This window comes from Cricetulus griseus, chromosome 2 (assembly GCF_003668045.3).
Source record: "Cricetulus griseus strain 17A/GY chromosome 2, alternate assembly CriGri-PICRH-1.0, whole genome shotgun sequence".
Lineage (NCBI taxonomy): Eukaryota > Metazoa > Chordata > Mammalia > Rodentia > Cricetidae > Cricetulus > Cricetulus griseus.
The window spans coordinates 88,895,682-88,918,757 of record NC_048595.1 but is presented as its reverse complement, the minus strand read 5'-3'; the positions used below and the strand labels follow the sequence as shown (position 1 = coordinate 88,918,757).

General features: G+C 43.8%; 1 protein-coding gene across 6 annotated transcripts in view; it reads left to right on the top strand.

The window, feature by feature from the left end:
• The first annotated feature begins 913 nt into the window (after positions 1-913).
• Znf462 (zinc finger protein 462) overlaps positions 914-23,076 on the top strand; it is a 133,128-nt gene continuing 110,965 nt past the window's right edge. For 2 of the 6 annotated variants that reach the window (XM_027403067.2, XM_027403064.2), the window contains exon 1: positions 920-1,181. The gene's annotated coding sequence lies outside the window, so the exon portion shown is untranslated. Of the gene's footprint in view, positions 1,182-1,485; positions 1,897-23,076 lie in introns of those variants that run through there. The other 4 variants (XM_035439875.1, XM_027403068.2, XM_027403069.2 and 1 more) reach the window with 4 other exon arrangements.

The window sequence follows — 23,076 nt, the reverse complement described above, 5'->3', positions numbered from 1 at the left end:
ATGGACAACTTGAGCCCTTCACTGGAGATACACTGCAAGCTGGAAAGGAATTAAAAAGCCCCACGTGGTTGATCTGGGTTTAGACTTGCAACCTTCAGTTCTTCATCTCTGTTCTTTGCAAAGATTGGCCTCTAGATGGATTCATTTGAGGGACCCTTTAGAGCCGGGGCTGGGCGCCTGGGGCAGGGCTGATGGTGCGAGCAGAGCAGGGTTCTCACTGGGGGCTTGCTCCTCTGGCCAGGGAGGTCGGGCGCCTCCGGGAGGCGAGCGCGCACGCCCGGAGCCCGGCGGTCGCGCTCCTCGCGCCGCCTTTTCCGCAGGTCTTTATTCATCTCATCTCTCTCTTCCCCTTCTCCTCCTCCTTTGCCTCCTTCTCCTCCTCTTCCTCCTCCTCCTCCACCACCACCACCACCACCACCTCCTCCTCCTCCTCCACCGCCACCTCCTCCTCTTGCATCTCACTGGCCTGGCTCTGTGTTGTTCAGAGTGACAAAGACAATGTCCCAGCCTTAACTTTGCAACCACCTTGCCTCCTTCTGGGGTTCAGCGCGGGAGGGGGGCGGGCAGCAGCCGCAGCTTCAGCATCTCCTCCAGCTTCTCCTGCGCTTCTCCAGCTCTTGGATAATTCTTCGTATTTCCCCCCCAGCCCTTTTCTCATTTCTTTCTTTCTTTCCCTTCCTCTCTCCTGCACGTTGTTGTTATTAGAAAGGCTTCGCGCACCCCCTGGTGCTCTGGCGTTTTGTGTGGCAGGAGAAGATTGTCTTCTCTCTTTCTGTCTTGCTTTCTCTCTCCCTCTGGTTGCTCATTATTCAGAGAGAGACACAGAGGGAGGGAGAGAGAGAGCGCGCGCGAGGGAGAGGGAGGAGAGGAGAGAGAAGAGCAGAGAGAGAGAGAGAGAGAGAGAGAGAGGGGAGAGAGAGAGAGAGTGAGAGGAGAGGGAGGGAGGGAGAGGGGAGAGAGACGGATATCTCAGGTCATCTGCAGCTGCAGCGAGTCTGAGGAGCCGTGGAAGGCAGGGAAGATGGCGATCCTCCATTGCTGAGACCCGGCAGAAGCACATGAGACTCCCAAACAACTTCCACAACAATAACCCGAGCAGGAAGAGGAGAAAGAGAAAGAGGATAAGGAGGCGGTGGGGCTGGAGAACCCGAAGCACCTCCCGGCGCCGGGACGCTTCTTCTGTAAGTTACTGCAATTAACCACCACCTCCGGGGTGGTCTGAGTGCTCCGGGGAGGAGAGCGCGGGGCGGTGGAGGCACAAACGCGCTCATTCATTCGGCCAAGGAGGGCTGGCGGCGCGGGGAGGAGAGGAAGTCCCCTGCATGGGCTGGCTATGAGGAGAGAGGAGAAGAAGCTAAAGAGAGGAGAGACCGAGGAGGAGGAGGAGAAGGAGGAGGAGGGGGAGGAGGGAGAGCAGCAGGGGGAGGAGGAAGAGGAGGAGAAGAAGCTAGGGAGGAAGAGGAGGAGGAAGAGGAGAAGGTGGTGGTGGTAGCTGTGGAGGTGGCTGTGCTTTTCCTGCTGGCTGCTCCTTCTGCCTTCTGCTGGGGGGGGGGAGCCCTGTGGCTTAATTAATTTCGTGTAGTTCTGTGAAGAGAAGAGAGAGAAATGAGATGAGTGAGAGGAGAGAGCTGGAGGCTTAGGACGGATGCTCCGAGTGTGGGGACAGGAGTAGGGACAGAGAAGGGGGGCGGAGGGCTGGAGGCCAGGAGAGACCTGAGCCCGAGCCAGAGGGAGCAAGCGAGGGGTCAGAGGAGGGAGCGCTCGGAGCGAGCGGCCCCGACCTGAGCGGGTTGACCTCTTTCTTTCTCTGTCCCTCTGCTTCCTTTCCCCTCCTCTGTCTGCCTGTCCCCCGCCCGATGGCAAAGCCGTGCGGATTGGCACCCCCCTCTTCCTCAGGTATTTGGCTCTCCTCTCTCTCTCTCCTCTCTCCTCTCCGAAGTTGGGATGCGGGGTCGGGATGTGTCGAGGGGGTGGCTGCAGCCGCCGCTACTGGGGAGGAGAGAGGCGACGAGCGGGGGGCCGCGGGCCGGGTGGGGGCGCAGGTTGAGGGACAGCTGAGGAGCTGTCTCCAGGCTGAAGGTTCAGAAGCGTCTGGTTGGAGGAGGACAACGGTTTCTGGAGAGGAGAAGCCATTACACACGCTTGGCTCCTCTGAGGCTGGGAGAAAGGAAGGCAGGGGCCTGGAGGGGGGGCGTCTCACTCCTGGTGCGGTTCCCAGGGGTCTGCCCTCCCTCCAGGCACGGGGGGGAAGCCGCAGCCGCCCCCCATTGGAGCAGCCCCTCTCTTTCCCTTTCTTTATCTCCCTGTCCTCCATTTGCAAGCTGTCTGCTTTGGTTCCAGTCCAGACTCCAAAACACAAAGCTCCTTCTCACGTTCATTCTCCAGGCTGTTCACCATTCCTGAAGGAACCCTGGTTTTCTTTTCATTGTGGCTCCTAACCTACAGAGAGGGAGGGGAAGAGGTTGCCTGGAGTTTCTTTTATATTCCTCCCCAACCTTAAAAAAAAAAGAAGAAGAGAGAAAAGAAAAGAAAAAAGTTTCATTTTTAAGCACGCGCCTGGGATGGGAAAAGACCAACCAGTTGGGGCTTTCTCCAGGGCTCCCGGGGGTTGTGTCTGAGTGTCTGTGTTGGCTGTTTGGCTTGGTTTGGTTTTGTTTCTGGAGGTTGCTTGCAGGTTTGGGGAGGGAATTGACTAGTTGGGTTGAGAGCTGGGAACTGAGTCAGGTAAGCCTTGTCATGCTGTAACTCCACCAGAAAATGGAGGAGAGCGGGCTTCCAGGAGACAAAGCTGGGATGAGAAGTGTTTATAAAATTATGGATGTCTCCATTTTGAAGCTCTCTTGGTGATGGCTGGAGGAAGAGGCATGCCTGCCTACTCCTTCTCCCTCTCCAGAGGGAGACCTTTTGGTGGTTCCTCGCTATCTATTCATTAAGCAAGGGAATGAGGGCTTTTAAGGGTTCCTCAGATTTTTCTCCTACCCAACGAGCGCTTTCACAAGTTACTGAGATGTTTGTTTCCATTTTAAAGTAAACTTTTGGAATTTTTTTCTCCTTTGGAGTGGACCTTAAGGGTTTTTGACCTCCTTAAGGAAAGACTAGGCAAAATCTAAAACATTTCCACTGAGATCTTCACACAACTTTCAGCTGCTCCAGGTCCCTGAATGTCTCCAGGAAATGTTACTCCCTCAGTGTGAGGGAGGTTGGTGGCCCTAGGCTGAGATTTTTCTTCCTGTCTTTGCTTTTCTCTTTTGAGTTCTGGGGCTTGGTTATCATTCTGATGCATTGCAAAGACTTTATTGTCTGGTTTAGGGTGATTTCTGCCAGAAAGAATAGAATATGTTCCTTCCAGATCTCAGAGGAACTCTCTCAGACTGGCAGCTTCTTCGGGTTCTACATGTCTCTTCAGGCTGCTCCATTTGTGTGTGAGGCCTTCCTAGCTCCTTTGTTCCCCCCTTCCCTTTCCTTCTGCTATTTTCCCCCGTGTTCTCCAGTACTGTAAGTCTTCAGAAATATCACCATGTCTTCTTAACAATGTCACTATGGAAACAAATGATGTCAGTTGAGAAAACCTTATGTCCAGGTATCTTAACCTTTTTAATTGGAAGATTTTATTAATCTTGTAGGAAGACATTTTGTGGGGATGGTTTGAAAATAGGAGCCAGTCCTACCTCAGCACACACACACACACACACACACACACACACACACTCACACACACACACTGATATGGAGTCCTTCACAGATTAGTTCTAGAGATTGCATGTAATTGGCCCAACTAAAGAACTGAATTCTGAAATGCTTCACAGATTTATAAAAACCAACCATGAAGATGTGGCTTTTCCACTAGGTAAGGTAGCCATCTTGAGGATGAGGGAAAATGTTGGAAGAATTTTAGGTGGACTATTGAGATAGGTGAGGAAGGCCTCACAGTGGGATGAAAACTTGGAGGAGATTCAGAACCAATTAACAGATTCTAAGGGGGCTAATTGGACCTTGCTTTCAACTAAGGAGAAATACAGAAAGGTACCAGCTTCAACAGAAATAAGGAACACATTGGTGAGCCACTTACACCAGCTTTTTTCTTGCCTTGCCTTCTCATTATGTGTCAGATTTTTGTACGCCAAGTTCCCTCTGTCTACAGTGTTTTTGTGCATATTGAAGTGGTTTTCGATTCCAGATGTAATTATATTCTGTTGAGAAGCTGGTAGCAATGTCACTCAGTAAATGCACACTGCTGTATATGACAACATCACATTTTTCAAACCAAACTGTTGTGTCATTAATTGAGGGTTATTGTTCTTCTGAGGGGTGTGAAAGGAGACAGGGAAATACATGGCTCTTTAGCTGATAATTGTCCATGGTCAACGAAGTAAAACCCTGTTTGTACAGATGAAGATGTATGGTTTTCTGTGGATGTGTATGCTCATTTAAAAATATGTTCAGATCTCTGCCCCTTTAATAAAGACCTAGAATTCTCCAAGAGCACTTAGAAAGAAACTCTTGCCTGGAATCAGATTTTTTTTTTTAATTTAGAATGTTATCTTTTGACTGAATCACTTTGGTTTTTAAGTTTGGTAATGCATTTATGAATGCTCTGTGTTCAGCTTGAAAGTTTAAATGCAGTAGATAGCTGTTTGGGCAAGTAATTATCAGATAATTTTGCATCTAATTAAGTGTGTTTATGTAAACATTAATATGTTGATCTTGAAACAAACTTTTATCTTTTTTATGGTTGTTAATATTGGGGCAAGTGATTAATTTGTTTTAGTGTGTTGGTTGGGGGAGTTGGGAGGTGATGAAAAGCTGCCAGTCACTATAGCTTGACTCACTACATTATTTACTTGGAAATCAAATGATTTGGTGTCTTCTCAGATAATGTTAGAGTTGAAGGTATCTGATGGGGGGGAATGATGTACCTAAGACATTTTGGAGTTTGAAAATGTATTCTAACTGATAATCTAAAAGACACTTCCATGTGCTTTGAACTTAATCAGTATGGGAGGTCTAATAACATTTTTAAAGGCACTAGACCTACACACTTGAATTGAGGCATACTTTGGATTAAGCACCATGAAATTAATAATAAATAATAATAATAACTAGCAATAATAATAAGTCAGCTTGGACATTGTCTTTTGCTATCAAAGCTCAAAGATTTTTTTTGGTTTGAGACATCAAGTCCATGATTATTTCTTTCATACAAGAGATAGTTGTTGGTTCTTCATATTCACTAATACTTCTCTCACTGATTTCATACATAATCCATTGACCTGAAGACCCTCCTTACCTCACTATTGTCGGAGACAACTTTTAGGTGAAAAGAAAAATCTATGTCCATTTTTTCCTAATGTGTCTGCCGGAAAAGAGTAGAAGGTGGGAATTCCAACTTTACTAATGGGTTTTAAAGTATTTGTGGTCAGTTTTCTTGGAAGAAGGAAGGATAACGTTCCTTTGAGGATGAGTCTTGTTTTAAATGTGATGGAGTTTAATAGGGCCCAGTCTTCCTTTAATTATTCCTAATATTGAGAGTTTTAGTTAAGGTTACCTTTATCTTCTTTCTGGCATATGCGTCTTTCAGATTTATAGTTCACTGTGTTACCCAATGGAGAATTTATGGGTCTAGGTTGAGTATTCTGAGTTGAGAGTCAAGGTGCTGGAGAACTGAAGGCCTATTTCATAATGCCACGGTCACAGATTAAGAAGCATATAAGCAACTAATCCCAACCGCAGAAACCTGCACATGAATGTGACTGCATGTGTGAAACTATATGGAAACTCCAGATATTCAGAAGAAGGTGGGACTGTAGCTCAGTGGTAGAGTGAGTGATGTCCTAAGTTCAATCGCCAGAACTTTTGTGGTTGGGGGAGAAAAGAAGAGAGAGTATTTCCCTAGTGTATGAACAAAATTCAGTAAGCAAGACATTTCCCAGGTAGGGTCTGTGTGTGTGTGTGTGTGTGTGTGTGTGTGTGTGTGTGTGTGTGTGTGTGTGTGTAAGCAGATTGTGAGAGTCCTATGCCTCTGAAGCTGATGGCTTTGAGAGAAACACTATCTGGGTGTTAGTGACCTATTAATTGATTATGAGAAAACAGAGAAGAGAATAGATAATGCTAAAAGAAAATTCCTCTCCTTGTGTGATATGCCAAGACATCTGGCAGATGTTATGTGGGGCCCTAAGGAATGGACAGTTTAATTTTAGCCCTAGCAAGGAAATGGGAAGTTCTAAGCTCTTTTAATAGCACAAGTCTTAGTTTGGGGAAGGTTGCTTAAAATAATAAGAAAGAAAGGAAAAGAGGCATTTTGTGGACTATGAAAGGACTGTAGGGAGAGTAAACTGAGGGTTTGGGGGTGATAGACAAAACCATTATTTCCCAAGTAGAAACTAACTTCCAAGTCACTAAAAACTGAAAAATGTTTACATTATAAGTGAAGAATAATGAGTTAATATTCACTAGACAAAACTTACAGTTCAGAAGCTAGTTATTTTTTATACCTTAAAGAGATAATATATTTCAAATATCCTCCCTCATTTTACTCAAGAGGAAACTGGCACATAGATACTAAGTGACTTGCATAAGGTCAGGAGGTTCAGCTGTAACAAAGCCAAGCTTAGAACACAGGTTGGGTTGGATGACTGCTGCTTGATGCCCTTTCCACTACCTCAACAGTATTTGATAGTTTCAACAGCTGTCTTCTTCAGGGCCTATACTTTCTCAGAGAAACTCTGTAGTCCTACCCTTGTAGGAAAGGAACATGGATTTTGTTGTTGTTGTTTGTAGTTGGATTTAATATGTGGGGACTCAGGGCTGAGGTACTATACTTCCTTCGTAGACATAAGACGACTCATTTTTTTAGTGAACTGGGTGTAACTGTATTTTTTCTTTTAAGTTTTCTGTTTTCTTCTCATGTTTTACCATCCATGGCTTAGAAGTACTTTTAAAATCCCCTTCTTTGGAAATTTGTCTGGGTCTATTGCAACTTGCACAAGAGTGCACAATTGAATTCTGAGGATCTGTTTTGCAACATGGTTCAAATTCAAATTGGCTGCTTTCAGACATGCCATTTTGTAATGCTGATGAATGGTCAATCTAGTCTTAACTGGTGATTTTCTAGTATTCACTACTCATTCAAACACACACACACACACACACACACACACACATACACACACACACACACACAAATCCCCATGTGCCTTCTGTGTGTCTCTTTGAATCCTATTTCTCTCTGGAGGATCAATGACTGCTTCTCATTTCCCCACCAAACAGGCAGTCATCATTCAAATGATGTGGGAGAGCACTTTGGAAAGGGTAGGATGGGTTTCCATGTCTGTCTCCTCTTGGACAAGCACAAGCAATTTTGGAAGAAAGAACAGTGATGTTTGGAAGTTTCCACATTTTCTAAGCTTCTTCCAAACAAATGCATAAATTCTTAATCTACGAGACAGCCTGGAGAAGGTAGTGCTGGATATGGGACTTCTGGCAGAAACATAGTTAATGTTGTAAACAGTTGAACCTCAGTGTGGCACTCCTCCAAATGAGTTGACTGTCGAAAATAAAATGTTCCAGAAGAACTGGGAGAACAGGAAAGAAGTTAAAACAGCATGGTTTGCATGCCAGGGCTGAAGGAAGAAGAAAAAAGTTAGGGTGGGGGGGGCACTAGAATGAAGATAATGAGAGTTGACCTGTCTCCTGGATTTATAAGACTCAGGAGAACTTTCCAAATACAGGGAAGTGGATTTGTATGACTCTAGATGGAATCTGTAGCTTACTAGGAAGCTCTTTTGAAGTTTCTGTCCCCTGAACAGTACAACTGATAAAGGAGTGCTTGGATTTACAATTTCTGCTTGGACATGCTGCCATAAAGTTGATCTTCTTGCTAAGGACCACGGTCCTCAGCAATTGGAGCATCCATAAGATGTGTGAAGTCCTTGGATGTGTGGCTTCAATGCCAAGTTAATCATTGGGGTGTTTGGGTAGGTAGAGTGATGTGGTAGGAGAAGGTGCCGGTACTGTCACCTCCCCTCTGGGGAGCATTCTTTCTTAATTCCTAACTGGACACATTGTTTTCTTGAGTTACTCTTGGAGGATTGGAGGGAAGGTTCCTTTTCCAGGCAGCCCATAGGTGTTTTGGTATTGATTTCCTTGTTTCGTGTGCTTGCTTGTTTCTTCTGGATTATTAGGAAAATGGATTCTTTCTAGTCACACTTATGCCCAACTTCACTCAAAGGGTAGAACCTGCTCAAGGCGGGAAGGGAGACAAGGACTGTGTGATTCAGAAAGTTATTGGCTAGGCAGTTGAGGAGACTTTGAACAGAATCCATGAAGGAAAACTGAGAAACTGTTCTCAGGACCCAGTGAGTTCTGATTAAATGTGTTAGCATCACTTTGAAGGAAAGTAAGCACTTGCCCAAGGTGAGCAAAGCAGGGTCTTACCTTGCATTCATATTGGTTAGAGCATAAAAGGAGCTAGAGGCCCAGGCAGGACAACTGTGTCAGAAGTAATTAAGCCCTGGATTTGTGGAGAGGCTTATCTGCCAGAGAGCCCAGCTGGGGAAGGCCAAACTCACTTCTTAAGCCCTCGTCTGGCCAGTTGAACCAGAACACAAGCTAAGGCCCTCGGATTTTACCTTCTTCTCTTCCCTATGCAGGTGTAAGAAGGCAAAGCCATTATTCTTCAGTTTTTCTCATATCTGCTGAGTGTTTCTCTCTTGAGCTTGGAAATGCCAGAGGCAAGGAGGTGGAAGCTGGTTACCTCCGAGGGCACATTCTCCCTGTTAACACTGCAAGTGTGCCTATCACATTGTACCTTATTACTCAGAAAATAATTGTGCCATGGCACATTGTGGGATGCTTGAAAGATGTTTGCTGCACAAAGGTTCCAATACTCACCTGCAGATTAAGAAATGGGTTTCTAAGCCATCTCATTTCTATTGCTAATGAAAAGCTTTGGAAGGCACCTGTGAATTAGAGCTCCAGCTGCTATCATGGTAGGGGAAGTTGGGCCTTGAAAGGATACATGGATTAGCCCGTCAGAAAAGCAAACAGTAGCATCAGCACAAGTAGAAAATAGACAGGGTTGTTAAGCTAACAGAAAAGTAGGCTAACACATTGCTGTAATTATATGGTGAAAATTTGCTGGGAAAGAGAGAGCCTGCTTGGATGGGAAAGGGAAAAGAAGGGAGGTAGGTGAATAATTGACTAGTCAAAATAGAAGAAGTCTGTCCACTAGGAAGTAAGGCAGTGCTCTTAAGAAAACAATAGGGCAAGCAGAGAAAGACCGGGTAATTCGGTACCCATTGCTTGTGAAATATGAAGAGCAACGACTAAGACGCACTTTCTTTACTAAGCTCCTAAGGGAAGAAACTAGAATTTGGACTTGGAGGATGATTCATGTGACTTCTGGGTTACAATTGCTGCCTTTTTGATAAAGGACGGATGGAAACTTGAGGGAAGTAGTTAAGTATGCTTGATGCAGATTTTCCTGGAAAATGGATGATGCAGAGAATAGAGCTCTGTAGTGAAAAGCTGCATTATTGATGGGCAGAAAATGTGATAGTCCTCTCTAAAGTTATCCATAGCGCTTCTCAACCTACGTTCTGGTATTAGAAGGGATAAAAAATGAAGACCTGCTCATTTCAGAGAGGAAAAGAGTGGACCGTGACACTGCATGGTGTCCAGTTTAGGGTTAAATCATTTGATTGGGCCAAAACAACACAGGCTGATGGACCAGTCTACTCCCAGCATTTTAAAATCCAGAACTAGGCCATCAGTGTGTAAGATATTTAGCCATTCTCATTCCTGGTTACATCACCCCTTTGTGTTAGGAATAATTAATCAGCAACTGAAGAACATTCATTCAACTCGGGTGACCATCTAGTGGTTCTTCAGTTGGGGCAAAATGTGAACCCTGAGCTACAGACTAAAGCTCCCTTGAGGTAGACAGTGGCTAGGGACCATGTAAAGATTTCAACATAATCATTTAACCACCAGAATCTCTTCTCTTCCGTGTCTCCATCTTGGATAGTCTCTGAAGAACTGTTAAATTAGTATTTAATAGTTGAAACTAGGAGGGGCAGAGGGTGAAGAGATGTTTTTCACCTGAATGTCAGTTCAGTTACAAAAGCTCCTCCCCTTTCTGCCATCAGTTGGATGTTGTCTGTCCTAATATTGAGTGAAAACAATAGAGAGTAAATATGACTGCTTCATCAAAAAATTCTGATTTAGCACAGGAGTACCACATAAGCCTTCAAAATGCTATTTCCCTCCTGGATGGGCTCATAGTTCATATTAATGCCAGGTAACATTTATTTAACATTTAGTATGAACCAGGGACTGTTAGTGTGGTGGAAGAAACCAAGGGTTAGGAAGATAATTTGCCCAGGGTCATGAGCTAAGCAGTAGGGAAGCCAGAGTTCACATGAGAGGTGCCTTCCTCCAGAGCCTTGGCTCTCTGCTGATAGGACCTGACCTATATGCTAATAGCTTATGTTCTTGATGGTCTGTCTCCTCCAGTAGCCAGGAGTCTTTGTGCTGTGGAAGGGAATCTGCACATAATGGAAAATTGATTGATTGTAATGTATTGGTTAAGAGGAAAGAGACAGCCCATTCCAATAACTTGAGAAAGTGTTTTACCAAGAGCACCCTTTTTGTCTTCTGAGTTACAAAGGAGAACTTGTAGGAGTCACTTGGGAGAGTATATATTTTTAAATTGTATCAAACTCATTAGAGGTTTTTTTTGTTTGTTTTTGTTTGTTTTTTGAGACATGGCTTTTTATGTAGCCTTGGTGGTCCTGGAACTCAGTTTGTAGACCAGGCTGGCCTCTGACCCACAGAGATCTGCCTGCCTCTGCCTCCCAAGTGCTGGGATTAAAGGTGTGTGCCATCACCACTCAGTTTACAGACAGAGTTTTAAAATGAGCACCTGTCTGACTACATTCCCTTTTTCCATCTCTTTTGGAAATCTCGATGCTCTGTGTTGACTTTGGTGACCGAAAGCTGAAAAACGTTCTCAGAAGTTACACAGGCAGACATTTAAGAGTTAATGAATGATCATTTGTGAACTGAGGCTGATTCTCTTAAAAGTGGGTACTGTTGCTCCCAACTCCCCTCAGTGGTCACCATGTGTTCTACTGAGACCATAGAGACCCAGTGAATGAGAAGCACTGTTTATAGGTGACTGCAGATGTCCTTCACAGAGTGAGTGGCTGTCCTCATAGAGATAGAGGAGGTCTGTCTGCTCCTAAGGTATACAGGACCATGGATGTTCTGTGAGATGAGCTACTGGACACTGATGGCTGAATAGTTTTATCAGCTCCCATCTTCACTGCAGCTCTGTTCCTCTGAACTCTGGTACCTAGACAAACACATAGTCAAAACTTTTGTAGAAGGGTAAACATACGCCCTGTTTCTAAAGTGCACAAGCAAAGGCTATTTTCACCTCATTAGGACAATCACCTGTCAGACTTACTCAAATCATTGTTCCTCCCCCCCTCCTTTTTTTTAAAGTTGTGTTGGGTCTTGCACATGGTAGAGGAGAACTTTACCACGGAGCTACATTCCCAACCCTCAAATTACTGTTTACTTGGATAAAGAACTTTGAGACACACAGGCAAAGGCAGGTGGATTTCCATGAGTTTAAGGTCAGCCTGGTCTGCATAGTGAGTTCTGGGACAGCCAGGGCTATGTAGAGAGACCTTGTCTCAAAAGGGAAAAAAAAAAAGAACTTTGGGATGTAGGAGGTATTCATAGAAGAGAGTAAAGTAAACCATAGCAAAATATGTGATTGGTCAGAATTCCTAATTCATAGGAATTGGGACTCACTTAGCCACAATATAAACTGTCCACCACATCAGTCTATCTCAAAGACCAGTCTTCACTCAGCTTCTTTATTGGTCTTCTTAATTCTTTGGAGAGGAGACCACCCAGGCTGCCTTCAGGAGCTGCTTTGAGAGAGCAAGGTGAATTGGGCCAATGTATCTCTGGCAATTGGATATAAGATGTTCAATTTGTGCGTATGCACAACATGAGAGGTAGAGAGGAGGCCTTGGGACATGCGTGAGGGGGACAAATGCGTAAAGTTTATATATGCAGGCCTGGCAGACGAATCAGCCATTATTTTGCAAAGAAAAGAAAATTCATTTTCAAAGACAGAATCAACCTTATTAAAAAATAAAGAGCACACTGTGCAGATTACATGAACCAGTGTGCTTTCAAGATAGCTGGAGTTCTATTGTTCCAGCCACTTGAAAGTTCAGTCAGTCCTTTAGCCCCATGCCTCCAATTAGTAATTTGGTAGGGCTGAGAAGTGAAGAGGTGTTCAAGAACAGATGTTGGCTGACCATGACATCCATCTCTCTGCTCCATGCTTGACTTGATGCCCCGTGTACTGGTGTGTTCTCTTTCTGACCAGTGGCTGGGCTTGTTAATCATGAATTAACATCACCCATAGGTCCAGAAATTAGCAAGTGTTAAATGTTATGTGATTATTAGGGGGGAAAACAAGATAATCTAGTCAGTGGGCTTAATTAGGTTGTGATTGCCCAATTGCTGCCTCACGATAATTATATTCATAACCCCATTTCTAGACATCAACTACAATTATCAGAACTGACCCCAGCACAGGTAAGTGCATTTCGTTCTTACCTGGAGCAGCGCTGGATGGTGAATCCCTGATGTCTCCCCTCTTGTGACCTTTCCTCTGTAGAAAGACCTGTGACAGTATTACTTTGCCTGCAACCACACACACTCTGTTTAACTTGTGTCGGCTTCTACAGAAAAGTGTATTCTTGAGGTTATAAGCATCAAATAAGACAGAAAACTATACATACACTAGCAGGTGAGATTCTTGAAGCATACAAATTTTAAAAATTGGCTAGATTGCTTTCTTCTTAGTTTATTAGTCTGTCAGTAGCTGCAATATGCTTCATCTGATTGGATGGTACTCTGCTTTACAACACAGAATCTAAAGCGAGAAAATTATTTGTTTGTAAATAATGCTGTGTCAGCATTGAGGTCTGAAGAACTCTAGACTGGGACATTTTTATGGTACTCCTTCCTTAACTTATTGTCAATGTATTTGTAGTAGAAGGGTAATATCAAGTTGGGGGTGGCACTCAGTTACAGTGCTTGCCCACCGTACACAATGCTGTGGGATCGATCCCAACCTACACTGTATAAACTGGGTGTGGTAGCCCTTGTTGAAAATCCCTGCACTGAGGAAGGAGAAGCAAGAAGATCTAGGATCAAGGTCATCCTCAGCTACATAGAGAGTTTGAGGTCAGCCTGGGCTACATAAGTATGAGTGTATGTATGTCACTTATATAGTCGGACAGAAACAGAGAAACTAGGAATTCATTGCTATGGTTATTGTTTGCTGTATGCTGTGCTTTGTTTTGGTTTTTGAGACATGGTCTCCTGTAACCCCAATTGGCCTTAAACTCTATAGCCAAGGATGACTTTGAACTTCTGTTCCTCCAGTCTCTACCTCCTGAGTGTTGAAATTACAAGTGGGTGCCCCCATGCCCAGTTTCATTTGCTGTTTAATCTCCTAAACGGAGGCAATGATTTTGAGGAATACAAACAACAACCTTTATCAGAAGTGGATATGTCTGTGAAACTGAATCAATTGAGCCAGATTGTCATTTTGGCAGCCTTTTTCTTTGGATGTGCAGTTATGTGGGAAAGCAGAGCACTTGAAATTTATACACCATGGCTAGACCTTAGTTCATCTGTCTGAGGAACAGCAGCTGGCAACTCGGCTGGTGTGTTTGTTGGGGGGATGGTGGAGAGAGAGAGAGAGAGAGAGAGAGAGAGAGAGAGAGAGAGAGAGAGAGAGAGAGAGAGAGAGAATGAGAATGTTAATATCTGTCACTATTTCTATAACAAGAGCATTATGAAATTTTCTATTGAAAATTCCCTTCTCAGTCTAGGGTTCTCCATGAAACAAGTGGTGTGTAGTGTATTGAGCACATTGGACTGTAAGTACTGGTTAACATTTGTCCCTTTCTTTATCTTCTTGCCTAAGTCACTAGACCTCTCTGTCCTAAGGTTTCCTACCCCCTCCACAGATGGCATTGGTAAAGGTAAAACTGATGTGAGGGCTCCAAAACTGTATGTATGAGAGTCCTGGTTTATTTGTTTACTTTTATTTTTTTAGAAGGGTAGAACTCTTCTCCAAGCTCTCTCCCTTTTTAAAGATTTATTTATTTATTTATTTGTTTATTTATTTATTTTGTGTGTGTGTATGAGTGCCTGGACGTATGCCTCCTTGGGGCCTTTGGAGGCCAGAAGATGACATTGGATCCTTTAGAATTGGAATTTGAGGTAGTCAAAAGCCTCCTTGCGTGGGTGCTGGGAATTGAACTCAGGTCCTCTACAAGAGCATTGAGTCTTCTCTCCTGTTCCTAACTGCTAGATTATGGGGAGCAATGACGGATGATAATTATTTCTCACTGATGGAGGTGGGGACCCGCCACATTGCTCTGTACTCAGTGTCTAGTCTTTGGCCTCCACGTCCATTTTTGAACTTGTCCATTTCTTGCTGTGTCTTCTCTGCTAAGCCATCAGTGCTGGCATCTGGTCAGAGGGAGACTCAGCTACAGTGTGGTCTGCTGGTCTGAAACCCAGCAGCAGTTCTAGATCTTTGTGGAAGTGTCCAGTTGGTATGGTGGTACTGTTGTTTTGGACAGGGTCTCTCACTGAGTAGCCTAGGTGGGCCTGGAACTCGGGCAATCCCTGCCTCAGTAGGGAGGTGTAAACTGACCGACAGTGATGCCATTTCCTCTTGCCAAGAGTACATTTTCAGGGTAAAGAGGCTGCTTATCATACCTAATAGAGTTATTCCCTGGAGAGGTGTGAGGTGTAAGGGTACAGTGTTTGTAAATGTGAAGTTCTTTGAGCTTCTTAGATGTTATTACCCTTCCTGTTGTTTGATAGTATTCTGACAAAGATCTCTGGCCATCAATGAAAATGGTACTTATTGCAAGGGGAATACCTGTCCTGCTTTATGTAAATGTTGGCTGCCTCTTTGTTGCATTGCCCATGCAAGCCAGTTTGAGCACTACCCTAAAACCTTGGTTAGAGATGCCTTGGGTTTTCCTTGTGTTTATTCTAGCAGCCTGGGTCTACTTGGTCTTTCCATACTGTAATATCAGAGGCTTTGAGATGTCAGCCACAAGGAGGCTAATTTTAGGGAATCTTACTGGTAGGTGATGTTTCAAAATGTGGGAGACATTGGTAGGTGTTGTGGGGCTCTACAGGACTTCCCTTAACAGCTTTTCTTTGGTCATCGAACATTTATTGGCGGCAGGGTGGTGGTGATGGTAGTTGTGTTAGTGGTGGTGGTAGTGGTGGTGTATGTGTAGAGCAGGAGATGTTGGTGACAAATATAAAGAATGCCTTACTGTTTCTTTGATAAAACTGCATAATGATTTTTCACACTTAAAAGTAAATCTCCCAACACAATTATTGTAGTAAATGCCTATAATCTTGGGGTTTGGGAAATCATGTCAGGAGATTCAGGAGTTCAAGGCCAGCCTGGACTAGGTGAGACCCAGTTAAAAAAAAAAAAGTTACTCATAAAGTTTATTTTTTTCTTTTATTTTTTACATTTTAGAATTTTCCAGAAAGACAAATGCCAGTGGAATTGTTTTTAGTTATAAAAATTTATTTAAAAACTTTATAGTTGTTATTAAATCTTGTGTCCAGAGCAACTTGAGGAAATCCTCATGTTCTTAGTTATTGGTATTTTAGAGCTCCAAGATTCTTGTAAATGTGATACTAAAATTTTTTTTCCTAACATTCAGTGTGTGTGTGTGTGTGTGTGTGTGTGTGTGTGTGTGTGTGTGTGTAAAGGTCAGAGCACACCTTTGGGGAACTGTCTTTTTCTCAAAAACTTATTTAAGATTCTTTATTTTATATGTATCAATGTTGTGCCTGCATGTATGTAGCCCGTAGTTCTCTTTTTCTACCATATGGGGCTGGGGATCAAACTTTGTCACTAGGCTTTGCATCGTGTAGAAAAAAATATTTTTGGTCTTAACAATAAAAACCTGAGTCAGCTATCAGGGGGTGAAAGCTGAAGGATAAGAGAAGCAGAGCAGCCAGCCACTAGAGTTCTTACCTCTACCAATGCTTGGACCAAAGGGGCAATCTTGTCTCTACAAATCCTCAGACTGAGTGCTCCTCAGATTGTTTCCTCAGACTGATTGCCCTGTCTTATATTCCTCTCTCCGCTCAGCCATATGCCTTCCTGTCTCCACCTCCCTAGTGCTGGCATTAAAGGTGTGTGACTCCCAAGTACTGGTACTAAAGGTGTGAGCCACCACCGATTTCTCATTTAGAGTGGATCAATTTCGTGTAGCCCAGGGTGGCCTTGAACTAACAGCCTCTGTGTGCTGGGATTAAAGGTGTGTACCACCACTGTTTGACCTCTATGCGTAACCAGTGTGGCTAGCTCTGCACTCTGATCTTCAAGCAAGCTTTATTTATTAGATCATAAACAAAAATATCACCACAGCAGCAAGTTCCTATACTTGTTAGTCATGGGGGGGGGGCTTAAAACTAAGAGTGGAGCTGGGTGGTGGTGGTGGTGGTGCACTTGCCTTTAATCCCAGCACTAGGGAGGCAGAGGCAGGAGGAACTCTCTGAATTTGAGGACAGCCTGGTCTACAGGGCAAGTTCCAGGACAGCCTCCAAAGCTGCAAAGAAACACTGTCTCGAAAAACCAAAGCCAAAAACCAAACAACTAAGAGTGGAGATATAGCCATGGGTGTGCTAGTAGTTATTGTGTAGTTACCCTTAATTCCCTAAGAAATATGGGAGGGAAAGGCAGGTGCTGAAATTCAAAATAGTTATCTCACCTAAAAGACTAAGTGCAGAAAGTCTTCCTATTCTCCTTGGACTTTAGGAGAGGGCCATTACCTTCCCGAGTATTCAGTTAATTACCTGTTACGGGTTCCTGCTTACCCGTGGCTGTAGAGAAAAGCAGTTGGCTCTGAACTAAGAATTAACTTCATACCCTTATCTACCAATTACTTTCTAGCTTTGTGAACCTGGGTCATGATCCTCACAGCTCCTAGTCTCCTTGTTTGTTTCTTATGTTTTGAGAATTCCATTCCCTCCAGTGAAAGCTAAGGGGCACAATGCATGTAAAGCGCCCAGCACCCTGCCAGGTGCCCAGTAAGTGGCCACTTGTGCAGGTCATTTGCAGTGATGAATTAATGGCCATCCAATGACTCTGGTGCAGATGACTTACTCCTTGTCATTGATCCGAGGCCTGGTTTACATGCCTCAATGTGGGTTGATGATGGAGTTGGGAAGAATTTAATGTCTTCATTGCAGTGAGATGTTTTACATTGGAAGTTGCTACATTTAAAGAAATGTATGCCTACTCATATGCCCATTCATGAAACTTTTTTTTTTTTTTTGCCTTTTTGTAATACCAGGCCCATGTGCAGTGGGAATATGGATTCTCTCTAGCAGGGCTGTTTTTTGGTATTTTATTTTGATAATTGAGAAATTACGATGGACACGGTGTCTTCACATACATTAAAACAGCCTGGAGCCTGGGGCATGGTGCAGGGTGGCCTGGGTTGTGGGTAGTGGATTCTTCTACTATACATTCATTCATTTCTTTACGTGTGTGTGTGTGTGTGTGTGTATGTGTGTGTGTGTGTGTGTGTGTGTGTGTGTGTACAATACAATTTACTAACTATGTAGTCATCACTGCTGTGGTTCCTAATCTGGCAGATCATTTAAATATTTACTCCAAACGATCTTGTTCTCTGTTGGTGTGAAGTAGAGTTTCCAGTTATTTTTAGGTCATTTTCATCTTAGCAACCCTGTTGGAGATGAACCAGACACGCTGCTGTAAACTGTCCCCACATTTGGATGGAATTTAATAAGTAAAGTTTAATGGTTTGGTCCCAAGGGGCAAACAGACCATCTGGTTAGCAGAAGGTTAGGTCAAGTATTGCATGGCTGCTGAGAGGACCGCAGACCAGCCGCCCTGACTGCACTGGTAATGTGTCCAGTTGCTGAATGCATTAAGCATTTGAAATGGTGCTCAGGTCTGCCGAGCCAGCAGTTCTGTTACCACCGCTGTGACGCAGGAGATAATTCAGCCGGGCAAGCGGCAGCATGGGGGTGGATCTACAGTACAGGATGTGTAATGTCAACATGAAGGATTGGAGCTGGCAGAAGGAAAGGAAGCAGTCATTTCATGCCAGTGCAGGAAGCCTAGAGAGATGCTTTCCACCCCCTTTGCTTCTTGTCCTCTTCTGGAGCTTTCACATTATGTGTTAAATGATTATCTTGTGTATGGTCCATGGCAGAACCTCAGCTGGTGCCTCTGCCTCTTTTGGAACCTGTCAGCATAAACAGTAAGCCACAGTCCACACTCATGGAGGGCGGGCAGAGGGAAGAGTTTGCTGTACAGACTGGGAGGAGGAGAGAGGGCTTCATTAGACAGGAACATCTTTGTGCTTGAGATGGAATTCCATTGTAGGTCCCTTTTGTGCTCCACTTTGAGACTGGCCATCCATTCAAAGGCTGCAATCATCTTTGAACATTGTGCTGCAGCTGTAGTCGGTAAGAAGGCTGCAGAATGGTTCCTGTGATTCTGCAGAAGCTTAGCAATTACATAATTGCTATGTAGCTGGAGAGAGCCATCGGGACTGTCGAGTTCTTCTGGGAAGAAAGCTTCCACAATTGGAGGGATGGATTGTTTCCCCCCGTTAAACTTAAAAGCTGATAAGCAAGTACATCAGGCCATCCAGCCTGAAACCTTGACATTCTTGAGTACACACTGCTGGACAGTCAGTGGATCGAAGAGTTGTCTGAGATGGGGAGAGAGTAACTTACTGACTCTTGGAATTGTGGATTCACCATGCTATATGACCCCCAACCCTGATAATGCCCAACCCTGTGTTTTGTGTGCATTTGAAGCATGGAATATTCTAGAGTTTCCCTAGGAATGGGGCTGAAGACTTGTCTGTAATCAGGAGCTCTCTCACTTTCTGCTGTCTGCTCAGAAGGATTCTCACAGCCCTTTTTGAATAAGTACCTGCCTCAGATACTCATCTGTAGAAGTATTGCAAAAGCTCTTGTCCTAGACTCCTAAAAGAGAGCATCTTTGTCTGTCGACTAATGGTGGGCTCTTTTGGCTGGAGTGGATTGGATAGTTTTTGGGGAACCTCAACATAGGAACCAATTCTTTCATTCAACTACCTGGTCACTCTCTTTCCATAGGTGAGAAAACATTGAGGTGGGGCTGCCTAGGGGTAGGTGTGAGGGCTGCAATAAGTCAATGAGGAGTTCAGGTTCTGTCTCTTCTGATGTCAATCAGTCTTCAAAAATTAGTCACATCTGCCAACCCAAGTATGGACTTGGCATTTGTTTGTTCAGTTTCTCTACGCTTCAGCAACCCTGCCATTCTGGTATCTATCCATGGAGCTGCTCAATAGAAGTGTGGCTGTCAGGGTCCACCTTTTATTAATGGCATAAGTTGGATCTTTCATAACTGAGCCTCACCAGAATTTGTCGGTTTAAATGTCTGCAGTCAGACTTCAGGATAATGAGGGAAAGAAAGCATTCTGTTTCCTTAGCCAGTTACAATGGAATGCCCAGAGGCCAAAGTGAAGATGAGGACTCCAAGATAGACAGGGTCCAAGGAATTCCTGGTCCTTTAACCTTTAGACCCTCAGCTTCTTTCTGCACCCCTTGAGCTTGACTTAGGTTGATGGACACAAGTAGTTGAAGAATTCTGATTCCTACGAAAAAATGTTGGCAGCTTTCCAAGGATCAGCCTGTCTGAGCACTGAGCTGTTATTTTGTAGCAATCTGGAGGGATATGGAATCACCCATGGTGACCTTTCCTGCGTCATTCTAGGCAGGTCTTGGCACATTCCAACTGGTGAGTAAAGACAAGAGATTGGCAGGAGGACCCACTGGGTTTGTCTTGTTTCATATCTCAGGAACAATTCAGACCTTGTGCCATCAGTACCCAACATCAACCGTGTTTGGGTACTTTGAGAAACACTTTTGAGGCAGGAACCCTTGACTGCCACTCATGAGAAAGGCCACATAGAAGGGAATCCTTTGCTATCAGCATCTGGAGCCCTGTGAAGACCTTGGCAGTGAGAATTGTAGTATAGAGATCTTAGGCCTCAGAGCAGCCAGTGGACTGACCTTGAGTGAATAATTCAGTGTCTGTTCCCCAATTTCCTTATCTGGAAAAAAGAAAATCTACTTTGTAAGGTTCTTATGGGGGAAAGAAATGAGATCATGAATATAAATCTCTACTGCAGAGCTTGACATATAGTGGGCATATAAAAAAAATAGCAATCGCCTTTCCTCTCCTTAAATTTTTATCAAATGATAGGCAGAGCATGTTAAACAGTGCTGTCTGGTTTGGAACTAGAATGCCCTTGAGTTGCCCATGAAGCCCCCTTCAGGGGGCTCCTTGAAGCCTGCACTGGGGAGACTGATAAACATTTAACTTCTTGGCTTCAGGGCCGAGCAATACCTTTTATTCTAGAGTGGCTTAAAAGCCAGTGCACTCTTGAGAAATCTGGAAAGAGAAAGAATAGTAACTTAACCTCAGCTTACATTATCTTGAACATTCTGTTATGGATTATTTATTAAATTCCTCAGAGTAGATTCTGGGTTTTTAAAATTATTGCTACATATGCTACTAATACCTTTCAAGAAAACTTGAAACTCGAAGACTAGCACAGAAATGGGAGATAAGGTTATCCAGGATCCAAAAGACTTGACAGTCTCATTGTCTCTTAGAATCTCCCTTTCTTTGCCCTCTAGCTCAGTGTGCTGTTCCTTATGATCATGTTCCTTGAAGCCATGATGACTCTTCTTAAAGAAAACCACATTAGTTAGTTAGCATTTGACAAAATAAACTTTGATGGCCAACAGTGAAGCTGTGTTTCATGTCAGTTGATGCAAGGAGTAGTCTACAAGTTACTGGAAGGCAGATTGGGGTCTCCCAGGACCACCTCTGTATCCCTGATGCTTTGCTTAGTTCCTAGAATAGATGGATTCAAAAAGTGTTAAGCTGGGTCAGTGAACCATGCCAGGCATGCCAGAAGACATCTAGATTTCTGAAACGAAGTAGTATATCTCTTTGTTTCTTCTCAGTCATGATTGCTAACATGAATCCCACTAGACAGACAGCTTTAAATGTTAGTTAGTGAAAATGTATCTTGACATGTAAATTCTCCATCAAATGAAACCACCCAACACTACAAATCTGAATTACATAACATTTCCGAAGCCAGAATGCATGGTTAGCAGTCTAGGTTAAAGGAGCCAAGGAAAGATTGGTTGTCAGTAGTGTAGGATATGATTCGGGGGACAGTGGCTTACTAGGCATGATCCTCAGCTCATTATTAAATTAGATATTTCTAGCATTGATCCACAAATACTGGAGGTGAAGAATCAAAACTCAAGAATATGAAATTGTTCAAAACCAGAGAGGATTCTAGAGGAAACTCGTGTGTAGCTTTTCATGAAACTAAGACTTGGTTTGACCTCCCAAGTCCAAGTGGATTATAGCATATGTGAATGGTGGTATGGATGCCTGAATCAACACAAAGAGAAATGTTCTGGAAAGAAAAGAAGAGTATGGAGTATCTCCTATCAATTTGACAGAATTAGAAGAATGGCTCTCAGAAGCAGCGGTAACAGTGGACGTTCTTTGCGGGTAGTCAAGCGGATTCAGAAAACAGTCTTCTCTGAACCTTTGACTTTAGTTCTTGAACATTTCAATGGAATGGTTTAGATGGTTGAAAGTCTAGTGTGTGCAGAAGCCTTCTAGGACTGAGGTGACCTTGCCGCATTAAAGAAACCCATGGATCCTGTTAGTTTCAACCTGACTGAAGGACATATTCTGAAGAGCCAGCTCATTAAGCAAGCTTTTGAAGGGTGTGCGCTGCAGAGCAGTTTCCTGTTATTTGGTTAATGGTTGACCTAGTTCTCTTGCCATATGCTTCCTGGAACGCATTCTAATATAAAGTATGTGTTAAAGTGAGACGAGGGTAATAGCAGAAAGTCAAAGCCTTTCTGAAGCAGGGGACCACATTGATGCCGGGCTGGGGAAGGCAGAATGGTGCAAGGATGGAAATGAAAAGATTTTCCTCCTCATGATCTTGTTTGCTAGGTCTGATTTTAATCCTCAGTTTTCATCCCAGTTCACTGCATTTTCCCAGAGTACCTTGGATACAGGCCTGCATCATTAGTTCATTTATTGTGCAAGCAAGGCCAAGTTCAGTGTTGAAGTAGAACTGAGTAGAACTGTTACTTCAAGGAAGGATTAGATTAGATTTGGCTAATGGCAGGTGGTTTTGTTTTTGTGTTATTATTTTTATATTGTATACAAGGGATTAGTAAATCTTTTTGTCTGAAGTTTGGCTGGGGTCCAGAGCTCAGTCTGAGGCTCACTCGACTTTGGTTTATCACTGTACCTGGGATCAGCAGGCCTAGTTTCTTGAGAATGGTAGAGGAGTTCGAAACAGTCACAGGGGCTGGTGAGCTAACTTTACACCAGACATACAGTTGTTTGTTTTAAGAACTTCAGAATATGAAGAATCTGTGGGCCTAGACTACCAATTGTAGATATCTGAGTTGTAGTGGAAAAGCCATTCTGCTTTCTTCATTGCTTATAAAGAAAATGTTTGAGGAATCGTGTGTGTGTGTGTGTGTGTGTGTGTGTGTGTGTGTGTGTGTGTGTGTGTGCAGGTTAAGGGTAAGTGCATCTCACTTGAAAAGTCACTATGAAATTGTGATCCCTAAGCTTAGTTGATCTTTAGAACTAAAAAGATTGTTGAAAGTTTGTGGGGTACAGGCTGGGAGCAGAGAATGTGTAGGAGCCTAAGTTCTGCTGGCCTTGAGTACAGTTGTCATTGTGCAGTGAGGAAGAGAGATGCAGCTACAGTGTTTGAGTGACCTGCATGCAAGAAGTAGGCAAAGGACTTTAACTGATAGTCAATGACACTATGGAATAATAGGCTTACATATTTTCTTCCCCAGGAATTTAGACCCTTTAGGGCACCTTAAGGGTACTGA